We start from the raw sequence: 22098 nt of genomic DNA on the forward strand, positions 1-22098 counted from the left end.
TGTTTTTTCGCGATTATGGCGTGCGCTGTCATCGCGAACGTCCACATGGTCGCGACGCGTTTGGGACGTGGAAAACAATTTGCAGCCGGGATGGTGAGGGCTGTGGCTTCTATAGTTCGGTGGTCCGCCCTGTTCATGAGTGCCACCATTTTCCTGCACGTCTCCCATATTGCCTGACTTGTCGGACATGTGAAGCGGTGTTCCACGGTGTCGATCTCGTTGCACGCTTCGCAGTGCGGCGACTCGCGCATGCCGATGCGCGCTAGCCGCTCGTTCGTGGGTATCTTGTTGTGTACGACTTTGTACCACGTGTCTCTAGCTTCCGGAGGTATGGCTTTCTCAGAGAGATTCTTCCAGACTTGTGGCCAGTCGTGGTCTGGAAGATTCGTCTCTGTTCTGCTTCTTCCTTGTTTGCCTCTCAGTGCACGATAGATTTTCGCTGCAGTTCTCATCTCTTTCACTGCTAGCGTGGATGAGATGTAGCTACTGTCCATTACTATCTGCTTCAAGTAGCGCATCTTGTAGGGTATTCTACTGACATCTACCGGCGCTTCCCCGGAATCGGGTCTGTGTTCTTTCAGTAGAGACGACGTGGTACAGTCTACACTTCTGTCCTCCATTTGTAGAGCTCGGTGGAGCAACAGTGCCGCGCATTTTCTCGTGACATCTATCAGGCCCAGCCCCCCTTCTTCTCTAGGGAGAGTGCTGGTGGCTTGCGACACTTTGAGAATTTCCCGCCTCCACAGCAGGTAGTATACAGCGCTTCCTATAGACTTCCCTATTTCTGTTGGTACGTTCATGACTTGTGCCATGTACCAAGCCTTCGCCAGGATCGTTTCGTTGATCAGCTGTGCTTTCTGATCCAACGTCAGGTTTCTGTTGGCGTGTGTCCTGACGAGTCCTCTCGTGGTGTTCAGGATGTTCCGCCAGTTCTCTGCGGCCATTTTGAGTGGGCAGGCCTGCAGCTGAACACCTAGAACTTTATATTTGTCGGTCACCTGGTACCATGGTCTGGCCTCTCTCAGTTTCCCGTTCCCTATCGGGACGAGCACGGTTTTTTTGGGGTTGGTTTTGGCCCCAGATGCCTTCCCAAAAGACTCTATTATTGGGAGGACTTTGTCGATGTCCTCTTTACCGTCCACGAAAATGCTCAAGTCATCGGCATATGCCATACATGTCACGTTTATATCGTTCAGCTTGTAGCCGTTGACGGAGGCAGCGAGTTTCCTGAGGACTGGGTCGAGGGCTACTGTGAATAGTGCCATCGACAGTGGGCACCCTTGCCTCACAGATTTCCCCAGTTTTATTGGCGTAGATGTCCAGCCATTTACAGTAACTCTTGACGTGGCATTTGTTAACATGTTTTTGATGACTTGAGCGAATTCGGAGCCAAAACCCAGTCTTGCCAAGGTCTTCAGCAGGTACCGGTGACCGATCCTGTCGAAGGCCTTTTGGAAGTCTATAGAGATGATCGCTGCAGTCGCTCTGTTGGATGCGGCGTGGGCTATAACGTCTCTGTACGTGCAGACGGCGTCGAAAATGTTTCTGCCTAACACTGCACATGTCTGCCATGGGCTGATTGCTTTTTTGAGGGCGAGCTTCATATTTTCCGCGACGCATTTCGCTACGAGCTTGTAGTCCGCATTTAGGAGGGTAATTGGGCGGAAGTCTGTTAACGTTTTTGGCGCCTTATTTTTCGGTACCAGAGTGATGGTCCCTTCCAGGAACGGAGGTGGTATCTCCTTCCCGTCCAGAATTTCGTTCACAATTTCTGTTATTATTCCACCTACTTTGTCCCAGCAGGTGGCGTAGAATTCTGACGGTAATCCGTCCGCTCCTGGAGCTTTGCCGTTGGCGCAGGTTTTGAGGACGGCTCTCACTTCATCCTCTGACACAGCTTCCGTCAGCAAAGCGCGATCGGTGTCGTTCAGCCGTCTGCGCGTTCCTTGTAGTAGTTTTGCTGTTTCTGCGTCATCTGGTTCCTCTGCCTTGAAGAGATCAGAGAAGTGGTCTTCTACGTGACGCATCATGTCCCTCCTAGTTGTTATTTTGCGGCCAGCTGCGTCGCTAAGCTCTCTTACAGTTCTGTTTTGTGCCCTCTCCCTCTCCCTGTGCAGGTGGTGCAGTGTGGCAGGTTCATCTTCAGTGGCGCCGTGTGTCTGGCTGCGGACGACGACGCCTTTCATTTGTTGACGCCTGATATTCAGTAGTCGCGCCTTTATTCCTCTCACTCGCGTGAGAAGCAGGTCGTCGTCTGGAGGACAGTTGAGCGCGTCCTTCAGACACTGCGTGTAAAAGTCTGCCGTGCTCTTCCTCCAGAAAGCCTTTTCCGCACTGTGCCTTATCAGCGTCTTCCTTATGTGTGGTTTTCCAGATGCGACCCACCATTGTGTGGTGGACGGATATTGTCGTCGCGTCTGTAAACTTTCTTCTAGTGTGAGCGCTATCTCCTGCTGTAGTTTGGCGTCACTTAGATGTTCCGTGTTAAGTTTCCACGCTGATCTTCCTCCTGATATTTTATTCGTTGGCAGCTGGAGCTTGCAAATGTAGGCACAGTGGTCGGAGAAGATCACAGGGCAGACTTCCACACGTGACACACAGGTGGCCAACTCTCTGGTCACATAAATCCTGTCAAGCCTGCTTCTTCCGCGGTTGTGGAAGTACGTGAATTCCGTTGTGTTGGGATATAATAGACGCCAAGAATCACGTAGATTCAGTTTTCTTAGCAGTTCCTGCAGCTCCATGCACAGATTAGGTACCGGGACTTGATCTTCCGGAGCAGACACGCAGTTGAAATCGCCTCCCAGCACAACATTGCTGTTGTTGCGTGGAAGGAGTGCACAAATATCTTCATTGAAGAACTGGCTTCTGGCCCTCTTGTTTTCTGTGCCTGACGGCGCATAGATGTTGACAAAGTACGTCCCAGCTATTTTGATTGCTATTCCTCGGCCGTCAGTCAGGGTCTTGATGTCCTCTGTGTCGATACCATTCCTCACCATTACAGCAGTGCCAGTTCTCGTTTCTGCGTCAATGTTCGTGAAGACGTCGCATCCCGGTACTTGTTCCAAGTCCGTGGTGACGACTTCTTGTAATATCGCTACATCGGCAGCTCGGTGCTGCAGGAACTCCGTGAGGGCGTCTATCTTCACAACCGAATTCATTTTATTGACATTGCACGTGATGACGTTATAGCCAGAGCGTTCCTGCATTTAAGCGCTATGTGGAGGCGGGGGTTGAACTTGCTGTGGGCGGTCCGGCCGTAGGACTAGGTCCTCCGGTTCGGTGGTTTGTTTTCGCGCGTTTTCGGGCGAGATGTCCGACGCTTCCCCGTCGGAGGTCTCCATCCTCTCGTCGTTTGAGCTGCTGCTGCTGCTGCGGCTTCGCCGCCTGTTACGCCGCCTTTTGGCTTTGGACGCCGGTTGCGGCTGCTCGATAGACTCCTTCGGTTCGTCGTCGGATTCCTTCAAGATGCGGGCGAGTTTGGTCACCTGCTTCTTGATGGCGATCTCGCACGCCTCGGTGTACGAGGTGGGCGTGGACTCTGCGCTGGGCCCGGCCAGCTGGCTGCCGTGAATGACAGCCTCAGCTGACGGCTGGGCGGGCGCGGCGGCGCGCGTGACCTTCACCCGCCGGGCGGCGGGGGAGGGGGCGGCCGCCGGCTCGGCCTCCATTGTGGTCTCGTTGTCCGAGTCGGAGCTCAGGTGCCGCTTCTCCCCTGCGCTGACCGCGGCGGCCGCCGCTGGGGCCGGTGTTGCCGGCTGGGCGGCCTCGGCTGGCGCGGCAGCCACCGCTGCTTCCGCTACGGCAGGCTCGTCGTTGGCGCGCGGGCTCTGGCCCGACAAAATTCCGGCGTAACTTGCCGCCTGCTCCGCTGCGTTGTCCGCGTTTTCGCGCGGCAGCTGAGCCACCCTCTTATTTTTGGGGCAGCTGCTCCTCATGTGTTCAGTCGAACTGCAGATGGAGCACGTCGGTGGTTGTCCGCTATATTGGACAACACCTCTGTGTCCTCCTATTACAATAAACGACGGCACGTGTTTTCGTAGGACCATCCTGACGGACCTAACACCAGAGTCCACTTTATACCGGTGCCCGGTACCCCAGAAGTCTCTCGTTACAGAGAGAACCTCACCGTACAGCTTGAAGTAACGTGCAACTTCCTCATTTGGCACCTCGAAGGGAAGGTTATACACTTTTATGTTCCTCACGCCGTGTCCGGCGTACGTTATTTTTACATCGCTGACGCGGCCATCTCTGTGTTTAAATTTTCTCACACCACCGCTTACGTTTACAAGCGTCTCGCATCTCACGTCCGTTTTCAATTTCAGAAAGAGGCTAAGCAGCGTGAAATCTAGCTGCAACCCCTCTAATTCGTCCTCCTGAATTTTAAGTTCGTGAAACATCCACTCCTCTATATCGAAGGAGGACGGCCGTTCGTGTTCACGATCAAACGCGCACTGAATCGTCGTACTTGAGCGATTAAACGTTGTCATTTTTTCCGTGGAGCACTCACCAAATCGTTGAAACACGAAACACGATCGCCTACGGCGAGACGGCTACGGCTGGCGCGGCGCGGGAGCCGGCAGGCGGCGGGCGCGGGCGCGGCGCGGTGGGATGCCGGGCAGGGACGGCTCGGCGGCCGGTAATCCTCGACTACCTGGGACGCACAATAGCGAGCGGCACACGTGTTGCCAGGCGGGCAGCCAGCCAAGTACTAACCGGGCCCGATGTTGCTTAACTTCGGTGATCGGACGAGAACCGGTGTATTCAACATGGTATGGCCGTTGGCGCGCTTATACTGTAGCCGCACGACAGAAGACGCCTCTGCCTCTTCTCCCAACACACACAATCGCCGTTTTCGGTGACACATTTGACGCAGAGCACGTCCTTCCGCAACAGCTGGAGCCTCGAAGGCGGCGCGGAGTGCGCGGCGCCCGGCGTCTCAGAGGCGTCTGCCGAACTGGCGGGCGCGCCGCACCGCCACTTGCGTGAGACACGCGGCTGCTCGGTGCGCCGCCTGTCATTCGTTTCGCTTGGTGCGTGCGGCGTCCGACACTCGCGGGCGACGCATCTTGTTCCCGTTATCCGGCGGGGGGCTGTGCGGGGTGTAGCAGTGTCCTGCTGGAGGGCGCCCCCGGCATCTTCCTCACTCACCTGACACACGCCGCGCGGCTCGCGTCCAGGTATTTGCGTGATCTGTGCAGTGCATTCGCACCTCTCCCCTTCCGTCCCGACTTGTCCCGACTGCCGCTCGCTGCCGCTCGGGTCGTGGCCCATATGACAGCACAAGCAAGAGAAACATCTGCGAGACGGCCGTGGGCCTAACGGGCGTGTCCGAGACGCCGTTTGCGGCCAGTAGACCTGTGCAAAGGTGCGAAAACAGGGACACAAGACACAGGAGGGTCGCCAAAGCATCCATCTCTTCTAGCGACGAAAGATACACTTTTGTTTACAAGTTTGCAGTCGTACACTGCTGCAAAACAATAAGCCCTGACGTATTTCAGAACATATCTGTCGGTTCATACTGTTTTGTTATCTTCAGGCACTTTTAAGAAATCTTCCTTGGCACATTCTTCTTCGAACTGAGGCAATTAATATCGAATCTTATGTTTATTACAGTCGTTTACTTTTTTTTTTTTTTTTTTTTTTTTGTGGAGAGTTGCACTGCTACGGAACAGTAGGTGACCCTGACTTACTTCAGATCACATCTGTCGATTCGTAGTGTTTCGTTATTTTCAGGGCATTCCTAGCGCGTTTAAAATGCTTAAGGAAGCACGTTTGTCACAAAAGAAAGGTAGTATGAAAAGAGGGCTGGCAGGGATAGCGGCGTAAAAAGGAGAAAATGAAGGGGAGCCAACAGCACCTTTTTTTTTTTTTTTAAACGTAATAAACTTTTATTTACAAAATAACAAATACAGTCATGAGATTCCAAGGTATTTTCAATTTCAATTTCAGTTAGTTATCGAGTCTTTTTCTTTTCTTTACTGATATGTAACTTTGTTGCAATTGTCTGTTTCATTATATTTTGTGCATTTGCAGGTTGATTTACACTGTTGCACTGATTTGTAAGTCAGTGGAGCAAGAATATTTCATTTTTCAGTTTTGTTTGCGTTTTTGTTAAATTTTATGGGTTATTGATTCAAACACTTCTAAGTTCTTTACTTTAGGTCGAGTTTTGGTCTGGTGCCATTATGTGGCTTGTAACTATTATTAGAGATGTCTTATTGGCTAAGGCTTACATTTAAGAGACAAAGGACAATGACAAATATGTATGAATGAATATTATATATATATAGCGAGGTGTCCACGAGATGGTGGTTGAGGGGAAGAGAGCGAGAGAGGGCGAGAGAGAGAAATAGAGAGACAGAGAGAGAGAGAGAGAGAGAGAGAGAGAGAGAGAGAGAGAGTGAGAGGGCGATATGGAACACATTTGAAACATAATTAAAAGTGGACAACTATATTCTAGATAAGCTTAACATGATTAAAAGGGATTGAATATAGATGTTTCTTTTGTTATTCTACTCACATAGTCATCTTCGGCGTAGTGATGTTTCGCACATTTTTAAGAACGCTACCTGGATATGCCCTATATGTGTAGCCGTAGCACTGCGGACACTGTTGTTGCACTGCACAAATTTTACACCGAACTCACATTTAACACACAACACTTTGGGGGTGTTGGAGGGTCTCTGCATCGGTGACGACGGAGGCGCGGAGGACTAGGGGGGGGCGTGGCGGCAGCGGTGTCGGCGGCGTCGGCGGCGCCGGCGGCGTCGGCGGCGTCGGCGGTGGCGGCGGCGTCGGTCATGGCGTGTGGGGACGGAGGGCGTCCTTGAAGGCGGCGTCCAGCCCTATCTGTAGGTAGTTCTGGAACGTCTGCCTGTAGTTGTTTTTCCGCTTGGCTCGCTTGTGTTCCTCCCAGAGATCGGTGAGGAACTGCACTCCGTCCGTTTGTTTTTTCGCGATTATGGCGTGCGCTGTCATCGCGAACGTCCACATGGTCGCGACGCGTTTGGGACGTGGAAAACAATTTGCAGCCGGGATGGTGAGGGCTGTGGCTTCTATAGTTCGGTGGTCCGCCCTGTTCATGAGTGCCACCATTTTCCTGCACGTCTCCCATATTGCCTGACTTGTCGGACATGTGAAGCGGTGTTCCACGGTGTCGATCTCGTTGCACGCTTCGCAGTGCGGCGACTCGCGCATGCCGATGCGCGCTAGCCGCTCGTTCGTGGGTATCTTGTTGTGTACGACTTTGTACCACGTGTCTCTAGCTTCCGGAGGTATGGCTTTCTCAGAGAGATTCTTCCAGACTTGTGGCCAGTCGTGGTCTGGAAGATTCGTCTCTGTTCTGCTTCTTCCTTGTTTGCCTCTCAGTGCACGATAGATTTTCGCTGCAGTTCTCATCTCTTTCACTGCTAGCGTGGATGAGATGTAGCTACTGTCCATTACTATCTGCTTCAAGTAGCGCATCTTGTAGGGTATTCTACTGACATCTACCGGCGCTTCCCCGGAATCGGGTCTGTGTTCTTTCAGTAGAGACGACGTGGTACAGTCTACACTTCTGTCCTCCATTTGTAGAGCTCGGTGGAGCAACAGTGCCGCGCATTTTCTCGTGACATCTATCAGGCCCAGCCCCCCTTCTTCTCTAGGGAGAGTGCTGGTGGCTTGCGACACTTTGAGAATTTCCCGCCTCCACAGCAGGTAGTATACAGCGCTTCCTATAGACTTCCCTATTTCTGTTGGTACGTTCATGACTTGTGCCATGTACCAAGCCTTCGCCAGGATCGTTTCGTTGATCAGCTGTGCTTTCTGATCCAACGTCAGGTTTCTGTTGGCGTGTGTCCTGACGAGTCCTCTCGTGGTGTTCAGGATGTTCCGCCAGTTCTCTGCGGCCATTTTGAGTGGGCAGGCCTGCAGCTGAACACCTAGAACTTTATATTTGTCGGTCACCTGGTACCATGGTCTGGCCTCTCTCAGTTTCCCGTTCCCTATCGGGACGAGCACGGTTTTTTTGGGGTTGGTTTTGGCCCCAGATGCCTTCCCAAAAGACTCTATTATTGGGAGGACTTTGTCGATGTCCTCTTTACCGTCCACGAAAATGCTCAAGTCATCGGCATATGCCATACATGTCACGTTTATATCGTTCAGCTTGTAGCCGTTGACGGAGGCAGCGAGTTTCCTGAGGACTGGGTCGAGGGCTACTGTGAATAGTGCCATCGACAGTGGGCACCCTTGCCTCACAGATTTCCCCAGTTTTATTGGCGTAGATGTCCAGCCATTTACAGTAACTCTTGACGTGGCATTTGTTAACATGTTTTTGATGACTTGAGCGAATTCGGAGCCAAAACCCAGTCTTGCCAAGGTCTTCAGCAGGTACCGGTGACCGATCCTGTCGAAGGCCTTTTGGAAGTCTATAGAGATGATCGCTGCAGTCGCTCTGTTGGATGCGGCGTGGGCTATAACGTCTCTGTACGTGCAGACGGCGTCGAAAATGTTTCTGCCTAACACTGCACATGTCTGCCATGGGCTGATTGCTTTTTTGAGGGCGAGCTTCATATTTTCCGCGACGCATTTCGCTACGAGCTTGTAGTCCGCATTTAGGAGGGTAATTGGGCGGAAGTCTGTTAACGTTTTTGGCGCCTTATTTTTCGGTACCAGAGTGATGGTCCCTTCCAGGAACGGAGGTGGTATCTCCTTCCCGTCCAGAATTTCGTTCACAATTTCTGTTATTATTCCACCTACTTTGTCCCAGCAGGTGGCGTAGAATTCTGACGGTAATCCGTCCGCTCCTGGAGCTTTGCCGTTGGCGCAGGTTTTGAGGACGGCTCTCACTTCATCCTCTGACACAGCTTCCGTCAGCAAAGCGCGATCGGTGTCGTTCAGCCGTCTGCGCGTTCCTTGTAGTAGTTTTGCTGTTTCTGCGTCATCTGGTTCCTCTGCCTTGAAGAGATCAGAGAAGTGGTCTTCTACGTGACGCATCATGTCCCTCCTAGTTGTTATTTTGCGGCCAGCTGCGTCGCTAAGCTCTCTTACAGTTCTGTTTTGTGCCCTCTCCCTCTCCCTGTGCAGGTGGTGCAGTGTGGCAGGTTCATCTTCAGTGGCGCCGTGTGTCTGGCTGCGGACGACGACGCCTTTCATTTGTTGACGCCTGATATTCAGTAGTCGCGCCTTTATTCCTCTCACTCGCGTGAGAAGCAGGTCGTCGTCTGGAGGACAGTTGAGCGCGTCCTTCAGACACTGCGTGTAAAAGTCTGCCGTGCTCTTCCTCCAGAAAGCCTTTTCCGCACTGTGCCTTATCAGCGTCTTCCTTATGTGTGGTTTTCCAGATGCGACCCACCATTGTGTGGTGGACGGATATTGTCGTCGCGTCTGTAAACTTTCTTCTAGTGTGAGCGCTATCTCCTGCTGTAGTTTGGCGTCACTTAGATGTTCCGTGTTAAGTTTCCACGCTGATCTTCCTCCTGATATTTTATTCGTTGGCAGCTGGAGCTTGCAAATGTAGGCACAGTGGTCGGAGAAGATCACAGGGCAGACTTCCACACGTGACACACAGGTGGCCAACTCTCTGGTCACATAAATCCTGTCAAGCCTGCTTCTTCCGCGGTTGTGGAAGTACGTGAATTCCGTTGTGTTGGGATATAATAGACGCCAAGAATCACGTAGATTCAGTTTTCTTAGCAGTTCCTGCAGCTCCATGCACAGATTAGGTACCGGGACTTGATCTTCCGGAGCAGACACGCAGTTGAAATCGCCTCCCAGCACAACATTGCTGTTGTTGCGTGGAAGGAGTGCACAAATATCTTCATTGAAGAACTGGCTTCTGGCCCTCTTGTTTTCTGTGCCTGACGGCGCATAGATGTTGACAAAGTACGTCCCAGCTATTTTGATTGCTATTCCTCGGCCGTCAGTCAGGGTCTTGATGTCCTCTGTGTCGATACCATTCCTCACCATTACAGCAGTGCCAGTTCTCGTTTCTGCGTCAATGTTCGTGAAGACGTCGCATCCCGGTACTTGTTCCAAGTCCGTGGTGACGACTTCTTGTAATATCGCTACATCGGCAGCTCGGTGCTGCAGGAACTCCGTGAGGGCGTCTATCTTCACAACCGAATTCATTTTATTGACATTGCACGTGATGACGTTATAGCCAGAGCGTTCCTGCATTTAAGCGCTATGTGGAGGCGGGGGTTGAACTTGCTGTGGGCGGTCCGGCCGTAGGACTAGGTCCTCCGGTTCGGTGGTTTGTTTTCGCGCGTTTTCGGGCGAGATGTCCGACGCTTCCCCGTCGGAGGTCTCCATCCTCTCGTCGTTTGAGCTGCTGCTGCTGCTGCGGCTTCGCCGCCTGTTACGCCGCCTTTTGGCTTTGGACGCCGGTTGCGGCTGCTCGATAGACTCCTTCGGTTCGTCGTCGGATTCCTTCAAGATGCGGGCGAGTTTGGTCACCTGCTTCTTGATGGCGATCTCGCACGCCTCGGTGTACGAGGTGGGCGTGGACTCTGCGCTGGGCCCGGCCAGCTGGCTGCCGTGAATGACAGCCTCAGCTGACGGCTGGGCGGGCGCGGCGGCGCGCGTGACCTTCACCCGCCGGGCGGCGGGGGAGGGGGCGGCCGCCGGCTCGGCCTCCATTGTGGTCTCGTTGTCCGAGTCGGAGCTCAGGTGCCGCTTCTCCCCTGCGCTGACCGCGGCGGCCGCCGCTGGGGCCGGTGTTGCCGGCTGGGCGGCCTCGGCTGGCGCGGCAGCCACCGCTGCTTCCGCTACGGCAGGCTCGTCGTTGGCGCGCGGGCTCTGGCCCGACAAAATTCCGGCGTAACTTGCCGCCTGCTCCGCTGCGTTGTCCGCGTTTTCGCGCGGCAGCTGAGCCACCCTCTTATTTTTGGGGCAGCTGCTCCTCATGTGTTCAGTCGAACTGCAGATGGAGCACGTCGGTGGTTGTCCGCTATATTGGACAACACCTCTGTGTCCTCCTATTACAATAAACGACGGCACGTGTTTTCGTAGGACCATCCTGACGGACCTAACACCAGAGTCCACTTTATACCGGTGCCCGGTACCCCAGAAGTCTCTCGTTACAGAGAGAACCTCACCGTACAGCTTGAAGTAACGTGCAACTTCCTCATTTGGCACCTCGAAGGGAAGGTTATACACTTTTATGTTCCTCACGCCGTGTCCGGCGTACGTTATTTTTACATCGCTGACGCGGCCATCTCTGTGTTTAAATTTTCTCACACCACCGCTTACGTTTACAAGCGTCTCGCATCTCACGTCCGTTTTCAATTTCAGAAAGAGGCTAAGCAGCGTGAAATCTAGCTGCAACCCCTCTAATTCGTCCTCCTGAATTTTAAGTTCGTGAAACATCCACTCCTCTATATCGAAGGAGGACGGCCGTTCGTGTTCACGATCAAACGCGCACTGAATCGTCGTACTTGAGCGATTAAACGTTGTCATTTTTTCCGTGGAGCACTCACCAAATCGTTGAAACACGAAACACGATCGCCTACGGCGAGACGGCTACGGCTGGCGCGGCGCGGGAGCCGGCAGGCGGCGGGCGCGGGCGCGGCGCGGTGGGATGCCGGGCAGGGACGGCTCGGCGGCCGGTAATCCTCGACTACCTGGGACGCACAATAGCGAGCGGCACACGTGTTGCCAGGCGGGCAGCCAGCCAAGTACTAACCGGGCCCGATGTTGCTTAACTTCGGTGATCGGACGAGAACCGGTGTATTCAACATGGTATGGCCGTTGGCGCGCTTATACTGTAGCCGCACGACAGAAGACGCCTCTGCCTCTTCTCCCAACACACACAATCGCCGTTTTCGGTGACACATTTGACGCAGAGCACGTCCTTCCGCAACAGCTGGAGCCTCGAAGGCGGCGCGGAGTGCGCGGCGCCCGGCGTCTCAGAGGCGTCTGCCGAACTGGCGGGCGCGCCGCACCGCCACTTGCGTGAGACACGCGGCTGCTCGGTGCGCCGCCTGTCATTCGTTTCGCTTGGTGCGTGCGGCGTCCGACACTCGCGGGCGACGCATCTTGTTCCCGTTATCCGGCGGGGGGCTGTGCGGGGTGTAGCAGTGTCCTGCTGGAGGGCGCCCCCGGCATCTTCCTCACTCACCTGACACACGCCGCGCGGCTCGCGTCCAGGTATTTGCGTGATCTGTGCAGTGCATTCGCACCTCTCCCCTTCCGTCCCGACTTGTCCCGACTGCCGCTCGCTGCCGCTCGGGTCGTGGCCCATATGACAGCACAAGCAAGAGAAACATCTGCGAGACGGCCGTGGGCCTAACGGGCGTGTCCGAGACGCCGTTTGCGGCCAGTAGACCTGTGCAAAGGTGCGAAAACAGGGACACAAGACACAGGAGGGTCGCCAAAGCATCCATCTCTTCTAGCGACGAAAGATACACTTTTGTTTACAAGTTTGCAGTCGTACACTGCTGCAAAACAATAAGCCCTGACGTATTTCAGAACATATCTGTCGGTTCATACTGTTTTGTTATCTTCAGGCACTTTTAAGAAATCTTCCTTGGCACATTCTTCTTCGAACTGAGGCAATTAATATCGAATCTTATGTTTATTACAGTCGTTTAATTTTTTTTTTTTTTTTTTTTTTTTTGTGGAGAGTTGCACTGCTACGGAACAGTAGGTGACCCTGACTTACTTCAGATCACATCTGTCGATTCGTAGTGTTTCGTTATTTTCAGGGCATTCCTAGCGCGTTTAAAATGCTTAAGGAAGCACGTTTGTCACAAAAGAAAGGTAGTATGAAAAGAGGGCTGGCAGGGATAGCGGCGTAAAAAGGAGAAAATGAAGGGGAGCCAACAGCACCTTTTTTTTTTTTTTTAAACGTAATAAACTTTTATTTACAAAATAACAAATACAGTCATGAGATTCCAAGGTATTTTCAATTTCAATTTCAGTTAGTTATCGAGTCTTTTTCTTTTCTTTACTGATATGTAACTTTGTTGCAATTGTCTGTTTCATTATATTTTGTGCATTTGCAGGTTGATTTACACTGTTGCACTGATTTGTAAGTCAGTGGAGCAAGAATATTTCATTTTTCAGTTTTGTTTGCGTTTTTGTTAAATTTTATGGGTTATTGATTCAAACACTTCTAAGTTCTTTACTTTAGGTCGAGTTTTGGTCTGGTGCCATTATGTGGCTTGTAACTATTATTAGAGATGTCTTATTGGCTAAGGCTTACATTTAAGAGACAAAGGACAATGACAAATATGTATGAATGAATATTATATATATATAGCGAGGTGTCCACGAGATGGTGGTTGAGGGGAAGAGAGCGAGAGAGGGCGAGAGAGAGAAATAGAGAGACAGAGAGAGAGAGAGAGAGAGAGAGAGAGAGAGAGAGAGAGAGTGAGAGGGCGATATGGAACACATTTGAAACATAATTAAAAGTGGACAACTATATTCTAGATAAGCTTAACATGATTAAAAGGGATTGAATATAGATGTTTCTTTTGTTATTCTACTCACATAGTCATCTTCGGCGTAGTGATGTTTCGCACATTTTTAAGAACGCTACCTGGATATGCCCTATATGTGTAGCCGTAGCACTGCGGACACTGTTGTTGCACTGCACAAATTTTACACCGAACTCACATTTAACACACAACACTTTGGGGGTGTTGGAGGGTCTCTGCATCGGTGACGACGGAGGCGCGGAGGACTAGGGGGGGGCGTGGCGGCAGCGGTGTCGGCGGCGTCGGCGGCGCCGGCGGCGTCGGCGGCGTCGGCGGTGGCGGCGGCGTCGGTCATGGCGTGTGGGGACGGAGGGCGTCCTTGAAGGCGGCGTCCAGCCCTATCTGTAGGTAGTTCTGGAACGTCTGCCTGTAGTTGTTTTTCCGCTTGGCTCGCTTGTGTTCCTCCCAGAGATCGGTGAGGAACTGCACTCCGTCCGTTTGTTTTTTCGCGATTATGGCGTGCGCTGTCATCGCGAACGTCCACATGGTCGCGACGCGTTTGGGACGTGGAAAACAATTTGCAGCCGGGATGGTGAGGGCTGTGGCTTCTATAGTTCGGTGGTCCGCCCTGTTCATGAGTGCCACCATTTTCCTGCACGTCTCCCATATTGCCTGACTTGTCGGACATGTGAAGCGGTGTTCCACGGTGTCGATCTCGTTGCACGCTTCGCAGTGCGGCGACTCGCGCATGCCGATGCGCGCTAGCCGCTCGTTCGTGGGTATCTTGTTGTGTACGACTTTGTACCACGTGTCTCTAGCTTCCGGAGGTATGGCTTTCTCAGAGAGATTCTTCCAGACTTGTGGCCAGTCGTGGTCTGGAAGATTCGTCTCTGTTCTGCTTCTTCCTTGTTTGCCTCTCAGTGCACGATAGATTTTCGCTGCAGTTCTCATCTCTTTCACTGCTAGCGTGGATGAGATGTAGCTACTGTCCATTACTATCTGCTTCAAGTAGCGCATCTTGTAGGGTATTCTACTGACATCTACCGGCGCTTCCCCGGAATCGGGTCTGTGTTCTTTCAGTAGAGACGACGTGGTACAGTCTACACTTCTGTCCTCCATTTGTAGAGCTCGGTGGAGCAACAGTGCCGCGCATTTTCTCGTGACATCTATCAGGCCCAGCCCCCCTTCTTCTCTAGGGAGAGTGCTGGTGGCTTGCGACACTTTGAGAATTTCCCGCCTCCACAGCAGGTAGTATACAGCGCTTCCTATAGACTTCCCTATTTCTGTTGGTACGTTCATGACTTGTGCCATGTACCAAGCCTTCGCCAGGATCGTTTCGTTGATCAGCTGTGCTTTCTGATCCAACGTCAGGTTTCTGTTGGCGTGTGTCCTGACGAGTCCTCTCGTGGTGTTCAGGATGTTCCGCCAGTTCTCTGCGGCCATTTTGAGTGGGCAGGCCTGCAGCTGAACACCTAGAACTTTATATTTGTCGGTCACCTGGTACCATGGTCTGGCCTCTCTCAGTTTCCCGTTCCCTATCGGGACGAGCACGGTTTTTTTGGGGTTGGTTTTGGCCCCAGATGCCTTCCCAAAAGACTCTATTATTGGGAGGACTTTGTCGATGTCCTCTTTACCGTCCACGAAAATGCTCAAGTCATCGGCATATGCCATACATGTCACGTTTATATCGTTCAGCTTGTAGCCGTTGACGGAGGCAGCGAGTTTCCTGAGGACTGGGTCGAGGGCTACTGTGAATAGTGCCATCGACAGTGGGCACCCTTGCCTCACAGATTTCCCCAGTTTTATTGGCGTAGATGTCCAGCCATTTACAGTAACTCTTGACGTGGCATTTGTTAACATGTTTTTGATGACTTGAGCGAATTCGGAGCCAAAACCCAGTCTTGCCAAGGTCTTCAGCAGGTACCGGTGACCGATCCTGTCGAAGGCCTTTTGGAAGTCTAGAGAGATGATCGCTGCAGTCGCTCTGTTGGATGCGGCGTGGGCTATAACGTCTCTGTACGTGCAGACGGCGTCGAAAATGTTTCTGCCTAACACTGCACATGCCTGCCATGGGCTGATTGCTTTTTTGAGGGCGAGCTTCATATTTTCCGCGACGCATTTCGCTACGAGCTTGTAGTCCGCATTTAGGAGGGTAATTGGGCGGAAGTCTGTTAACGTTTTTGGCGCCTTATTTTTCGGTACCAGAGTGATGGTCCCTTCCAGGAACGGAGGTGGTATCTCCTTCCCGTCCAGAATTTCGTTCACAATTTCTGTTATTATTCCACCTACTTTGTCCCAGCAGGTGGCGTAGAATTCTGACGGTAATCCGTCCGCTCCTGGAGCTTTGCCGTTGGCGCAGGTTTTGAGGACGGCTCTCACTTCATCCTCTGACACAGCTTCCGTCAGCAAAGCGCGATCGGTGTCGTTCAGCCGTCTGCGCGTTCCTTGTAGTAGTTTTGCTGTTTCTGCGTCATCTGGTTCCTCTGCCTTGAAGAGATCAGAGAAGTGGTCTTCTACGTGACGCATCATGTCCCTCCTAGTTGTTATTTTGCGGCCAGCTGCGTCGCTAAGCTCTCTTACAGTTCTGTTTTGTGCCCTCTCCCTCTCCCTGTGCAGGTGGTGCAGTGTGGCAGGTTCATCTTCAGTGGCGCCGTGTGTCTGGCTGCGGACGACGACGCCTTTCATTTGTTGACGCCTGATATTCAGTAGTCGCGCCTTTATTCCTCTCACTCGCGTGAGAAGCAGGTCGTCGTCTGGAGGACAGTTGAGCGCGTCCTTCAGACACTGCGTGTAAAAGTCTGCCGTGCTCTTCCTCCAGAAAGCCTTTTCCGCACTGTGCCTTATCAGCGTCTTCCTTATGTGTGGTTTTCCAGATGCGACCCACCATTGTGTGGTGGACGGATATTGTCGTCGCGTCTGTAAACTTTCTTCTAGTGTGAGCGCTATCTCCTGCTGTAGTTTGGCGTCACTTAGATGTTCCGTGTTAAGTTTCCACGCTGATCTTCCTCCTGATATTTTATTCGTTGGCAGCTGGAGCTTGCAAATGTAGGCACAGTGGTCGGAGAAGATCACAGGGCAGACTTCCACACGTGACACACAGGTGGCCAACTCTCTGGTCACATAAATCCTGTCAAGCCTGCTTCTTCCGCGGTTGTGGAAGTACGTGAATTCCGTTGTGTTGGGATATAATAGACGCCAAGAATCACGTAGATTCAGTTTTCTTAGCAGTTCCTGCAGCTCCATGCACAGATTAGGTACCGGGACTTGATCTTCCGGAGCAGACACGCAGTTGAAATCGCCTCCCAGCACAACATTGCTGTTGTTGCGTGGAAGGAGTGCACAAATATCTTCATTGAAGAACTGGCTTCTGGCCCTCTTGTTTTCTGTGCCTGACGGCGCATAGATGTTGACAAAGTACGTCCCAGCTATTTTGATTGCTATTCCTCGGCCGTCAGTCAGGGTCTTGATGTCCTCTGTGTCGATACCATTCCTCACCATTACAGCAGTGCCAGTTCTCGTTTCTGCGTCAATGTTCGTGAAGACGTCGCATCCCGGTACTTGTTCCAAGTCCGTGGTGACGACTTCTTGTAATATCGCTACATCGGCAGCTCGGTGCTGCAGGAACTCCGTGAGGGCGTCTATCTTCACAACCGAATTCATTTTATTGACATTGCACGTGATGACGTTATAGCCAGAGCGTTCCTGCATTTAAGCGCTATGTGGAGGCGGGGGTTGAACTTGCTGTGGGCGGTCCGGCCGTAGGACTAGGTCCTCCGGTTCGGTGGTTTGTTTTCGCGCGTTTTCGGGCGAGATGTCCGACGCTTCCCCGTCGGAGGTCTCCATCCTCTCGTCGTTTGAGCTGCTGCTGCTGCTGCGGCTTCGCCGCCTGTTACGCCGCCTTTTGGCTTTGGACGCCGGTTGCGGCTGCTCGATAGACTCCTTCGGTTCGTCGTCGGATTCCTTCAAGATGCGGGCGAGTTTGGTCACCTGCTTCTTGATGGCGATCTCGCACGCCTCGGTGTACGAGGTGGGCGTGGACTCTGCGCTGGGCCCGGCCAGCTGGCTGCCGTGAATGACAGCCTCAGCTGACGGCTGGGCGGGCGCGGCGGCGCGCGTGACCTTCACCCGCCGGGCGGCGGGGGAGGGGGCGGCCGCCGGCTCGGCCTCCATTGTGGTCTCGTTGTCCGAGTCGGAGCTCAGGTGCCGCTTCTCCCCTGCGCTGACCGCGGCGGCCGCCGCTGGGGCCGGTGTTGCCGGCTGGGCGGCCTCGGCTGGCGCGGCAGCCACCGCTGCTTCCGCTACGGCAGGCTCGTCGTTGGCGCGCGGGCTCTGGCCCGACAAAATTCCGGCGTAACTTGCCGCCTGCTCCGCTGCGTTGTCCGCGTTTTCGCGCGGCAGCTGAGCCACCCTCTTATTTTTGGGGCAGCTGCTCCTCATGTGTTCAGTCGAACTGCAGATGGAGCACGTCGGTGGTTGTCCGCTATATTGGACAACACCTCTGTGTCCTCCTATTACAATAAACGACGGCACGTGTTTTCGTAGGACCATCCTGACGGACCTAACACCAGAGTCCACTTTATACCGGTGCCCGGTACCCCAGAAGTCTCTCGTTACAGAGAGAACCTCACCGTACAGCTTGAAGTAACGTGCAACTTCCTCATTTGGCACCTCGAAGGGAAGGTTATACACTTTTATGTTCCTCACGCCGTGTCCGGCGTACGTTATTTTTACATCGCTGACGCGGCCATCTCTGTGTTTAAATTTTCTCACACCACCGCTTACGTTTACAAGCGTCTCGCATCTCACGTCCGTTTTCAATTTCAGAAAGAGGCTAAGCAGCGTGAAATCTAGCTGCAACCCCTCTAATTCGTCCTCCTGAATTTTAAGTTCGTGAAACATCCACTCCTCTATATCGAAGGAGGACGGCCGTTCGTGTTCACGATCAAACGCGCACTGAATCGTCGTACTTGAGCGATTAAACGTTGTCATTTTTTCCGTGGAGCACTCACCAAATCGTTGAAACACGAAACACGATCGCCTACGGCGAGACGGCTACGGCTGGCGCGGCGCGGGAGCCGGCAGGCGGCGGGCGCGGGCGCGGCGCGGTGGGATGCCGGGCAGGGACGGCTCGGCGGCCGGTAATCCTCGACTACCTGGGACGCACAATAGCGAGCGGCACACGTGTTGCCAGGCGGGCAGCCAGCCAAGTACTAACCGGGCCCGATGTTGCTTAACTTCGGTGATCGGACGAGAACCGGTGTATTCAACATGGTATGGCCGTTGGCGCGCTTATACTGTAGCCGCACGACAGAAGACGCCTCTGCCTCTTCTCCCAACACACACAATCGCCGTTTTCGGTGACACATTTGACGCAGAGCACGTCCTTCCGCAACAGCTGGAGCCTCGAAGGCGGCGCGGAGTGCGCGGCGCCCGGCGTCTCAGAGGCGTCTGCCGAACTGGCGGGCGCGCCGCACCGCCACTTGCGTGAGACACGCGGCTGCTCGGTGCGCCGCCTGTCATTCGTTTCGCTTGGTGCGTGCGGCGTCCGACACTCGCGGGCGACGCATCTTGTTCCCGTTATCCGGCGGGGGGCTGTGCGGGGTGTAGCAGTGTCCTGCTGGAGGGCGCCCCCGGCATCTTCCTCACTCACCTGACACACGCCGCGCGGCTCGCGTCCAGGTATTTGCGTGATCTGTGCAGTGCATTCGCACCTCTCCCCTTCCGTCCCGACTTGTCCCGACTGCCGCTCGCTGCCGCTCGGGTCGTGGCCCATATGACAGCACAAGCAAGAGAAACATCTGCGAGACGGCCGTGGGCCTAACGGGCGTGTCCGAGACGCCGTTTGCGGCCAGTAGACCTGTGCAAAGGTGCGAAAACAGGGACACAAGACACAGGAGGGTCGCCAAAGCATCCATCTCTTCTAGCGACGAAAGATACACTTTTGTTTACAAGTTTGCAGTCGTACACTGCTGCAAAACAATAAGCCCTGACGTATTTCAGAACATATCTGTCGGTTCATACTGTTTTGTTATCTTCAGGCACTTTTAAGAAATCTTCCTTGGCACATTCTTCTTCGAACTGAGGCAATTAATATCGAATCTTATGTTTATTACAGTCGTTTAATTTTTTTTTTTTTTTTTTTTTTTTTGTGGAGAGTTGCACTGCTACGGAACAGTAGGTGACCCTGACTTACTTCAGATCACATCTGTCGATTCGTAGTGTTTCGTTATTTTCAGGGCATTCCTAGCGCGTTTAAAATGCTTAAGGAAGCACGTTTGTCACAAAAGAAAGGTAGTATGAAAAGAGGGCTGGCAGGGATAGCGGCGTAAAAAGGAGAAAATGAAGGGGAGCCAACAGCACCTTTTTTTTTTTTTTTAAACGTAATAAACTTTTATTTACAAAATAACAAATACAGTCATGAGATTCCAAGGTATTTTCAATTTCAATTTCAGTTAGTTATCGAGTCTTTTTCTTTTCTTTACTGATATGTAACTTTGTTGCAATTGTCTGTTTCATTATATTTTGTGCATTTGCAGGTTGATTTACACTGTTGCACTGATTTGTAAGTCAGTGGAGCAAGAATATTTCATTTTTCAGTTTTGTTTGCGTTTTTGTTAAATTTTATGGGTTATTGATTCAAACACTTCTAAGTTCTTTACTTTAGGTCGAGTTTTGGTCTGGTGCCATTATGTGGCTTGTAACTATTATTAGAGATGTCTTATTGGCTAAGGCTTACATTTAAGAGACAAAGGACAATGACAAATATGTATGAATGAATATTATATATATATAGCGAGGTGTCCACGAGATGGTGGTTGAGGGGAAGAGAGCGAGAGAGGGCGAGAGAGAGAAATAGAGAGACAGAGAGAGAGAGAGAGAGAGAGAGAGAGAGAGAGAGAGAGAGTGAGAGGGCGATATGGAACACATTTGAAACATAATTAAAAGTGGACAACTATATTCTAGATAAGCTTAACATGATTAAAAGGGATTGAATATAGATGTTTCTTTTGTTATTCTACTCACATAGTCATCTTCGGCGTAGTGATGTTTCGCACATTTTTAAGAACGCTACCTGGATATGCCCTATATGTGTAGCCGTAGCACTGCGGACACTGTTGTTGCACTGCACAAATTTTACACCGAACTCACATTTAACACACAACACTTTGGGGGTGTTGGAGGGTCTCTGCATCGGTGACGACGGAGGCGCGGAGGACTAGGGGGGGGCGTGGCGGCAGCGGTGTCGGCGGCGTCGGCGGCGCCGGCGGCGTCGGCGGCGTCGGCGGTGGCGGCGGCGTCGGTCATGGCGTGTGGGGACGGAGGGCGTCCTTGAAGGCGGCGTCCAGCCCTATCTGTAGGTAGTTCTGGAACGTCTGCCTGTAGTTGTTTTTCCGCTTGGCTCGCTTGTGTTCCTCCCAGAGATCGGTGAGGAACTGCACTCCGTCCGTTTGTTTTTTCGCGATTATGGCGTGCGCTGTCATCGCGAACGTCCACATGGTCGCGACGCGTTTGGGACGTGGAAAACAATTTGCAGCCGGGATGGTGAGGGCTGTGGCTTCTATAGTTCGGTGGTCCGCCCTGTTCATGAGTGCCACCATTTTCCTGCACGTCTCCCATATTGCCTGACTTGTCGGACATGTGAAGCGGTGTTCCACGGTGTCGATCTCGTTGCACGCTTCGCAGTGCGGCGACTCGCGCATGCCGATGCGCGCTAGCCGCTCGTTCGTGGGTATCTTGTTGTGTACGACTTTGTACCACGTGTCTCTAGCTTCCGGAGGTATGGCTTTCTCAGAGAGATTCTTCCAGACTTGTGGCCAGTCGTGGTCTGGAAGATTCGTCTCTGTTCTGCTTCTTCCTTGTTTGCCTCTCAGTGCACGATAGATTTTCGCTGCAGTTCTCATCTCTTTCACTGCTAGCGTGGATGAGATGTAGCTACTGTCCATTACTATCTGCTTCAAGTAGCGCATCTTGTAGGGTATTCTACTGACATCTACCGGCGCTTCCCCGGAATCGGGTCTGTGTTCTTTCAGTAGAGACGACGTGGTACAGTCTACACTTCTGTCCTCCATTTGTAGAGCTCGGTGGAGCAACAGTGCCGCGCATTTTCTCGTGACATCTATCAGGCCCAGCCCCCCTTCTTCTCTAGGGAGAGTGCTGGTGGCTTGCGACACTTTGAGAATTTCCCGCCTCCACAGCAGGTAGTATACAGCGCTTCCTATAGACTTCCCTATTTCTGTTGGTACGTTCATGACTTGTGCCATGTACCAAGCCTTCGCCAGGATCGTTTCGTTGATCAGCTGTGCTTTCTGATCCAACGTCAGGTTTCTGTTGGCGTGTGTCCTGACGAGTCCTCTCGTGGTGTTCAGGATGTTCCGCCAGTTCTCTGCGGCCATTTTGAGTGGGCAGGCCTGCAGCTGAACACCTAGAACTTTATATTTGTCGGTCACCTGGTACCATGGTCTGGCCTCTCTCAGTTTCCCGTTCCCTATCGGGACGAGCACGGTTTTTTTGGGGTTGGTTTTGGCCCCAGATGCCTTCCCAAAAGACTCTATTATTGGGAGGACTTTGTCGATGTCCTCTTTACCGTCCACGAAAATGCTCAAGTCATCGGCATATGCCATACATGTCACGTTTATATCGTTCAGCTTGTAGCCGTTGACGGAGGCAGCGAGTTTCCTGAGGACTGGGTCGAGGGCTA

General features: G+C 52.6%; 3 pseudogenes; all 3 read right to left on the bottom strand.

The window, feature by feature from the left end:
• Positions 1 to 4668: 4668 nt before the first annotated feature.
• LOC124582965 lies at positions 4669 to 4786 on the bottom strand (annotated as a pseudogene).
• A 6831-nt stretch (positions 4787 to 11617) lies between these two features.
• Positions 11618 to 11735, bottom strand: LOC124582966 (annotated as a pseudogene).
• A 6832-nt stretch (positions 11736 to 18567) lies between these two features.
• LOC124582967 lies at positions 18568 to 18685 on the bottom strand (annotated as a pseudogene).
• Positions 18686 to 22098: the final 3413 nt, after the last annotated feature.

The sequence above is a fragment of the Schistocerca americana genome, unplaced genomic scaffold (genome assembly GCF_021461395.2).
Source record: "Schistocerca americana isolate TAMUIC-IGC-003095 unplaced genomic scaffold, iqSchAmer2.1 HiC_scaffold_431, whole genome shotgun sequence".
In the NCBI taxonomy this organism is placed as follows: domain Eukaryota; kingdom Metazoa; phylum Arthropoda; class Insecta; order Orthoptera; family Acrididae; genus Schistocerca; species Schistocerca americana.